The following is a 9,653-nucleotide window of genomic DNA, read 5'->3' on the forward strand; positions in this document are numbered from 1 at the left end:
CATAGTAGGATAACTAGAATTCTTTTAGAACTTTCACTCCATAAATTCGTTGGCTAATAATATTATGCAAACGGCGCGGGCCCAATTAATATATTCAAAGTGAAGTATGTTAGGTTTGCTTAAATTTCAATTTTGCCTAGTTAGAGTTAATATAATACTTTGGTCAACACGTGATAAATTTTCCATTTAATATTTGGTCAGGCGATACGTTTAAACAGTTTAATTTTTCCCATTATTGTTGTGTGTCACAAGTTTTATCTAGACCTGCCAGAATTAAGACCTGTTTACAACTCAAAATATTCGTATCAGAACAGTAAATGCTCTAATTTCTCATCTTGAATTCTATTACGTTCTTAATACCTACTACCTACCTACTACCTTCTATCGACATTTCTTCAAATGTAACGTATTTTTGGTATTCAGTGGCGAGGTTTGTTCCATCATACCAATCTTACTAATCTTACGATGTCCTACGAGCGTAGCAAACTCTCAAAACTTGGCGGCTGGTGTATAATTGACGATTATTGTGTGAAGTAACATCCTTTTGATGAACATACGATCATAACGTAAAAGCTGATAAATGTTGTCAAAAATACGCTGCGTGTGTTCTGAATTCTACGATAAGCACGAAGAGTGTTTAGAACTCCTCATTACATATTACAATACATACAGTATCAGTACTTTCTAAGATCTCCTTTTGCGGCACTAATGAACCAATAAATCACGTACCATATATACGGAACCAGAGCCGAACTACATTAGAGGATTCACCGGCTACAGTCTGGATACCTACATACCAGAAGATACCAGTTTCCATCTTGAGGTGTAGGCAGAAGAACAAATAACAATAAATCTAGATACGCCACCAAATAACTGAAAATCATTCTTAGAAACCTTAACAGACGTTTTAACACTAACTATTGGAATATATATTATGTACTTCACTGAAGTTTAACAAATACACAGCGATAGTTATTTCTTTGTATGTTCCTAAACACAAAATATCAAATGGCGATGATGAAACTTAAATAACACTGAGGATTTAATTTTTCGTAGTTGGCATGCAAGTTGCATGAAGCTTATTAATAAGCATAACTATTAATAGTACATACAGTACGCTTATTTTGAGTATTAATTTCTCTGTGTCAGAAAAGAAGACAGTAATAGTGAAGTATTATCATACCAGCAATAAAGTATATTACTACTTTAATAAATTATTTACAGATATTTAGCATCCGGAAATAATTAAGTATCCTGAAGTTAGAGCGACAGAATATCTCAGGGCACTATTCAAAATGTTATCATGGAAACGTGCAAATGTAGCCTATTTCGAAAACGCTGTCAACATTTTTACCGGCTCCAACAGAAGAATGAATGGAGAAAAATTGCAAACGATTTTAATTACTTCTAGCAATTTTCTAACTGTCTTGACGTGATTGGCGGGAAGCATATAGTGATATAAACATCGCACCGCAAAATAGAGGTTCTATTTATTTTCATAACAAAGGTTAATTTTCAATTGTGTTGCTAGCTATACTGGACGCAGATTACGGAGTTGTAGTTGTGGACGTTGGAGGTTACGGAAAACGTAATGAAGGAGGTAATTTGAGGACCTCAAACCCAAGGCAGCACCGAACAAATGGTCACTGCATATACCTCTACCGAAGCCACTACCAGGAACTTCTGATCCATTGCCCTTATGTGCTGGTGGAAGACAAAGCTTCCCCCCTTATTTTACTGCGATCGTACCCAAGATTTTCTTCAGAAATAATGAAAATCATAAAATATTTAACAATCGCCTGTCAATGGCGTGGCATACCTCAGAAAATGCTTTCGGTCAGCTTGTTAAAAGATTTCGAGTATTCTGTGGACGATTTCAAATGAAGCCTGAATACGCGGAGAGAGTTAAAGTCTCTGTTTGTCTTCTACATAACATCCTCCATGAAGACAAATTTAAATATTCGTGTGACGAGTTGGGATCTGACAAGTCAATGGAATAAAGCCATAGAAGGTCGCAGCAAATTCTGTGATTATTTTATGGGACCAGGAAAAGTTCCATGGAAAAATTATGCAACCAAAATAGGCACTATCACAAACCAGGAGTAACTGATAGCATATGTTATAGTCGTATTTATTAATTTTGAAGCATCTCTTCGTACTTTTTTTAACTAAGTTTTCTTGTTTTTCCTACCTAGGTAGCTTGAATTGTTTATATTCTGTATTGTACTTCGCATATTACGCGCATTGATGTTTATTTTATTAATGAAAAATACAATAACAAATGGCATTTAAAATCAGATAATGCAACGGTTATTTGCTGATAATAGAAAGTACACGCATTTCACATTTCACATCACGTCAATGATTCCACTTCCGTGGTAGCAGTATAGACGCCGTAGTAATAAACTCATTATACTGCTGTTGTAAATATTTGGAGTATTTTTCTTCGTTTTATTTTTAATTTATACATTTATTATTTATTTTATTGTGATCCACGGAAGGAACAAAGGAAGAAAAACTATACTGTATAAAACACAGTTATAAGAATGCAATAATGCACTTAAACTTCACCATTTCACAGAAGTACGTCTGCATTCATATTTCTGACAGGGCAATACTTATGTCTGAAGATAGTTGCCATCTACTGTAGCCACCACTTTGTTCAGCAGGAAATGATGCACCAAAACCTGTGGCTGTGGATGGTTCATAACGAAAATATTCTTGGTGTTCGGGTGTCCCTTGTGTACCTATCTGTCTCCCTCTTCTTAAAAGTCTACTTCCCTTCTGCTCACGAGATTAACTTTTTTTTATTCTGCTTGCTCTAAATCGTCGAACTTGAGCATTGTCTCTTCTACGTCACCAATGAAAGTCAGTATTTTTCTTTTTATTGACGTAGTTCCACCGGTCGTTTTTGCTGTAATAAAAGCAGAAAGGGATGACGCTAGCTCAGAAGGTGGCTGTTGTTTTGGCGGTCTACGTATAGCAATTGCTACTGATGAGGCCGACTGGAATGAAGCAGATGGAGATGGTGTCGTACGCATCTGTACTTCAGTTTGGAAATGTGGACATTCATCGACCTCCACTCTTTCGTCTACTGGTGGACTATTGTATCTTCATTATCCAGCAGATGCTCTCGTAAAAATTCCCATCTGGACTTCGAATCTCGTTTTTTTTTTTCACCTTCTTGACTGCCTGTCCGCACTTAGTCTTACATGTATTTATAGATCTCCTATAATAGGGTCTAGGGGCTGCCTGGCCGAGGCGGTAAAAGCGTGCTCGGTTCGCCCGGAAGGACGTGGGTTCGAATCCCCGTCAGGAAGTCGTAAAATTTAAGAAATGAGATTTCCACTTCCGGAGGTGCATATGGCCCTGAGGTTCACTCAGCCTACACCAAAAATGAGTACCAGGTTAATTCCTGGGGGCAAAGGCGGCCGGGCGTAGAGCTAACCACTCCACCCCGTCACGTGCCGAGGTAAACAATGGTGGAAGCCTTTACCTTCCACTCCTCCAAGGGCCTTCATGGCCTGTACGGAGGTGACTTTGCTTTGCTTTGCTTTGCTTATAATAGGGTCTCAAGAAGTTCCACTTACTTTTTCAGTCGTTAAAGGGTGTCTACATTTCCTTGGCAATCTGTTGACATATATTATATTTCACAAGACAGTTGTAGAAATCTTTGTGAGTTAAGTTGTAAAGGCGGGATACACTTGTACCAGCAAGATCATTTTTTTTCTTCGTTCATACCTAGTATAGCAGGGAGGTCTTCACGCACAGAAGCAGAGGACTGAAATAAAATGGTGAAGAACGATAACAGACTGTACCTGCAGGGACAATGCGAACGTTTGACCTCTCCCCCACCAACTCGTACGATGCAGTTCAGAGCGGTTTTTGCTCTTATGTAGCTGTCTGCAACAGCATTGGTCAACCTACATTGTAGGTGGACTTTGCACATACTGCGTCTGATTACCAGCTGCCATGCCATTGAGAAACTCTTCTAGAAGCGGCCGAAAACAGTGCGGTCTTCGAATTGTACGCGCACAGTCCTACAAGTGTTAAGTGAAAACGCTTACCTATGTCATTCAAATGGTCTAGACCATTCTACAATTAAAATAGCCGAGACACAGTCCCAGCACAGTAGGCTACAAGCACAGTCCTATATGTGTAAAACCCAAGTTAAATATGTTATTTGCTTTGTGCATTCGCGGTGGTATTATTTTTATGGAGAAGTACCGAGACACGAAGACTGAAGTACATTTCTGATGTGAATGTTCACATTGACTCTGGCTCGAGAGGCCATCACTGAATGCTGCTGCAGCCTTTGTTAATTCCAACCTCGTTAAACTAAAACAAACCAAGTATTTTTTGCATCCGTTGAACTGCAATTTGTCTTGAGCCAAATATGTCATGCAGTTTCCTTACATATGCAAAGAAGTAAAGAATGAATAAATTAAATTATTATTATTATTATTATTATTATTATTATTATTATTATTATTATTATTATTATTATTATTATTATTATTATTATTATTATTTCCATATCAGTTCTTAAATTTCAAGTTTCTAAGGGATATGATTTGTAAGTAAGCATGGGACAGTAAATATGTGCAATAATTGCATAATTACAAGTGTGTTTGAAGTCTGGATCTAGGGCTAAATGGTTAGCGTGCTGGTCTTTCGTCACAGGGATCCCGAATTCGATTCCGGCAGGGTCGGAAGGTTTAACCTTAATTGGTTAATTCCGCTGGCATGGGGCCGGGTGTATGTTCGTCTTCATCATCACATCATCCTCATCACGACGCGCAGGTCGACTACGGGTGTCAATTCAAAAGACCTGCATCTGGCGAGCCGAACTTGTCCTTTCTGCACTAAAAGCCATACTCCATTTCATTAAATTTAAATTCGTTAATTATGTTAACACTCAAATTTGGATTTGCAATGAATACCAAAAGAATTTAATAAAATTTTATGAATGAGTATTTCACCTCATTATGCCTACAGAAGGTTTTTTGCTAGTGGCTTTACGTCGCACCGGCACAGATAGGTCTTATGGCTTCGATGGGATAGAAAAGGCCTAAGGGTTGGAAGGAAGCGGCCGTGGCCTTAATTAAAATACAGCCCCGGCATTTGCCTGGTGTGAAAATGGGAAACCACGGAAAACCAACTTCAGGGCTGCCGACAGTGGGATTCGAACCCACTATCTCCTGGATGCAAACTCACAGCCGCGCGTCTCTAACCGCACGGTCAACTTGCCCGGTACCTGCAGAAGTATTATGATTCAAGTAGAACATTGGCATTAACAGAATATTTAAACATACTCTAAAAGGAAATTGCCTTCCTTTGCACAAATGTAATATTTCCAATATTATTACTTTTTCTTTTTGAAATTCCCTCCCATAGTTAGTTTTTGTCAATTTTTATTGAAAATGAGTCAGATATAATTTCTGTAGTATCACTTGTATTCTCTGTTCTTAACTGGTACAGTGATTAAACTGATACTGTAAGTTAAAACTCCTCACAACGAAAATAGATTAAAACGGAATGAAATTGAGTCTATATCAGTACAACTTGCTTATTTAAAACATTCATAGATCTCCATTAAGTATCAGTAAAATATATCACTCAAATAACTGTAAATTTACACAGTCCATAATGAGAACGAACCATTCTGGATTCTTTATAAGAAAGAGTATATTTAATTAATTTGACTACATTGACTACGGTTAAATTTTCTGGACTTCACACTAAGGAATATGAAATATCCTTATTACGAATATTTTCAAGCTTTAACTGCAACCTCAAGAAAGCTAAATTTCTATTTTATTCACATTTTCTTCATTGTCACTGGCTTATGCCGAACTCTTATATGGCATATACCAGTATATGATGAAGATCATTACTTCTAGAAGTGTTAGTGAAGAATTGTTAAGTATACTTTTCTGAACATAGTCGGGGCTCTTCATATTTTCTCATTTCATTACTATAGAGGTTTTAATGAAGATCTAGGAAATTCAACAGAGGTTATCAAAATATCCCTGAATAAAATATCAAATTAGCACTTCTTTAGTTAATTATATTGATTTCTAGGATCACAGTAGCATTTCTTTAAAAACTGAAACCTCAATATAGCTGTGCCTACGGACAGCACAAAACTGTTCACTGTACACAATATATTTAATGAAGGGGTTTCATTTTCTGGTGCAGTCTTTCCTTTTTCGAATAAAGTGTAATCTTAAAAGAATATATTTTGTACCACACAGACAAGTTTAGTTCCTGTACTGTGTCAAGAAATCACCGCTTCTGCTGTTGTACCATCATTGAGTTAAAATATGGTGATATTTATTGACTAGGCATAATATATTTCTGAACTAATATAGGAAATAAACCCCCTTTAGAAAGCCAGTTTGGTTCTATTAGATCGTTATACAAGAAACATAATTTCAGGTTATAAGTGAAAAGTAAAAAACGTGTGCAAAGTGAGACATATGTAGGATGATGCGAATTCGAAAGCAACACATAATAGTAACAATACAATGATGGGTCACTGCAGAAAGAGGGAGAAACACAAATAAAACACAAAAGGACATGGACAATCTTCACATCTTCATACACTGCCGTCTTTAATAGACTGGTCCTCTTCTCATCTATCCTAGTTCTTTTACATCTATTTCCTCTCAGTTTTGATGCGGAAAGTGTAGAATAAGTAGAAGGCTGGCTTTCTTCCTATGGTACAGTTCCTATATCAAGACTGAAGACCTGTCAAGATGGCCTCTCAATGAGTGTTGAAGCCCGTTCTCCTAATGAAGCTGGGAGGGTAGGAAACAGAGGCAATCTTGTTGGGGTTAGGGAGAAATGAATGTAGAACTTGGACTGATGAGGGGAGAGCCAATCTATATTAAGACGGCAGTCCACGAAAATGTGGATACTTTCCTTGTCCTTTTGTATCTACTTTCCATTTTTCCTTCTTTTAACACTGTCCTGTCACTGAGTTCTTCCTATTGTGTGTGTGTGCGATTTTAATATTCAAGTGAGGTTCATCATTAATGAAATTTGGAATCAGTTTTGTGTAAAATTACTTAGTCCAGTTTTGAAGGTTATTTTTAAGGGCCAGCTAATGATTATAATTTAAGAATGTCCATGTTTAAGAGGGACATTGATCATCTTGACCACATCCAACTTTACATTACATCAGCTTGTTGTGTACTGGTATAAAATATTCGTATTCAAATTAAAGCATAGTTAAGCTCTAAAAATGAAGAATGAATCAATTTTAAGGCCTACTTAGATGAAAAAATTATTTAGAGATTTTTAGTTTTGGTAACTTATATTTCTTTATTATCAACTGTTAATTCTGTACTGACTTTGTAAAGGAGTTTATTTTCTTCGCAGTAGCTCAGAAATATTTAATGAGTTTATCTGAAGTGAAATCTTCTTCAAAGTGTAAACATAACATTTATCAAACCAAAATTTCCCTATAATCTGATTTTGATCAGCTTAAGCAAAATTTAAGTAAACTGCATTAGATGCATTAGATTTTATGCATGTGCTAATGCATCATTGACATAGAGAACGCATAGGTCAGAATGTTATCATAGTGAATAACAAGTATATTCTAAGCGTCGTGATGGATCTGCAGTGAGATTTGCATAAATATAAGGGATACAGCCTATAAGAACCCCAAAAATTTATGCTATTCACTTATGTGAATTAGATTCCACTTGCTACTTGATTAAGTGCGCATTCTATCCAATTGGTGTTTAAAAATTCGGGCTCTTACATCATCTGCTATGTATCCATTACTTATGCAGTAGATGTATGGTTTTATTTGTCAAAAACTGTACCTTTGAAGAAAGTACTGGAGAAACAATAACATAGGTGTTCTTTTTAACCTTACTGAAAAACAAAGTTTAACGTATAATTAGTCATTGTATTTTAGAGGACTGTTCTTATTAAGTTCAATTAGAGGGAACATGATATAATTTTGGTGTAACTATTAGTCAAAATCATTGTGGGATTAAGTAGAAACCTTTTCATTGTTAAAAGTGTACCAATTATGATGGTTTATAGAAAGGAGCATATTATATTCATTTAACATTACTTCGTACTGAAACAGATCTAAAAAAATCCGTTTTATTTAAAGTGATAACCTTGTGTACCTGTAAAACACTATTTTCAAGGACATATCCTAATTGACCACAAGGAAGTGCCAAGTAGTACCGGAATATTAGAAATGATATAGTTCGCATTAGTCATGTAATGTGTGTTAAACTGATAACTCTGCATTCTTAGAAGGCATCAAAATATCTTCAGCTAACAGGAAGTTAACTAATAACTGAAATGCAGAAAATTCCATAATAAATTTAATAACTATGTGTAAAACTATGAGATGCATGCACTTTATGTAGCTCATATTCTTCTGTACTAATCTGAAGATGAAATTCCAGTGAATATTCACAAGAAATTAATAGGTAGTCTTCTTACAGAAAAAAAGTTGTTCTAAAATCCAATTAGTTCACGAAGTTTTTCAACACTTAGAAAAGAGTAACTTGGTATTTCCTGGTAAACAACTCCGTCTAGTAATTAACGATCATGGAATAAATTATTCTGGAAGACTGAACTGCATCCTATAATGCCTATCTCAATATTTTATTCAATAAGATTATAATCATTGCTGAATATAATGGGAAACTGTATGACAGTCATTGCTAGTTGGTAATCTTTTACTCAAAAGCCCTTTGAACAGGTTTGGATTTTGAAATACTGGTAGAAATTGATCTGGAAGAAAACATCTCATTAATCTCAAGTTGTAAATAGAACCAATCTTAAATGGCATAATGTCCTTTGTAATTGGAACTTATATCACTCTAGCTTCTTGTTGGGAAAGACTGTTATTCCATCAGAATTGATAATGCACAAGAACATGAAGATTTATCTCAGACTTAGCACATTCAAAGGCACATTGCTTTATCATTTAACAGTACACATGGTTAATTAATGAAGTGGGACCTATTTTAAGAGAATGATTTTCTTATCTGAAAACGGTATCCTTTTTATCATATTCTAATAATCACTATCTCATAGGAAAATTCTTGACAGACTTTAGTTCTTCTACCACTTTCAGAGAGGCTTGAATCTACTGCTGTGCCATCAGTGAGTTAGATATATAATGCTCTCACTTTTCAAACATTATAGATTACATTCAAAGGTACTTTATTGTCAGCTCCTTATGTTTAGAATTAATACATGTTAAGAGATGCAACATTCACTCTGTCAAACTACCTACACACACACACACTACACTTGCAACAGTAATTTCAGACAATGAGGAGTTATTTTAATATTATGCTTTACTTTATTATTTTTCTAATGGTGAGCAGATCCCAGAAACTGACAATAATAAACCTACAATTTTCAGTCATCCTTTGTACCACTTCCAGGCCAATCCATAGTGCAAAACTAATATTATTGAAATATGTGTATTGTTTCTCAAACAGGATATGAATGTTTTTCTACAAGGTGATTTGCTACTATTCATTCTTGTTTTTACTTCAGGCTGATTTTTATAATTTGCATTTGTGCCACATATGACAAGAAAACATTACATGTATGAAGACACTGTTAGTCACATGAACTAGAATACAATTAGCTATTCCATC

Source organism: Anabrus simplex, chromosome 1 (assembly GCF_040414725.1).
Source record: "Anabrus simplex isolate iqAnaSimp1 chromosome 1, ASM4041472v1, whole genome shotgun sequence".
Classification (NCBI taxonomy): Eukaryota; Metazoa; Arthropoda; class Insecta; order Orthoptera; family Tettigoniidae; genus Anabrus; species Anabrus simplex.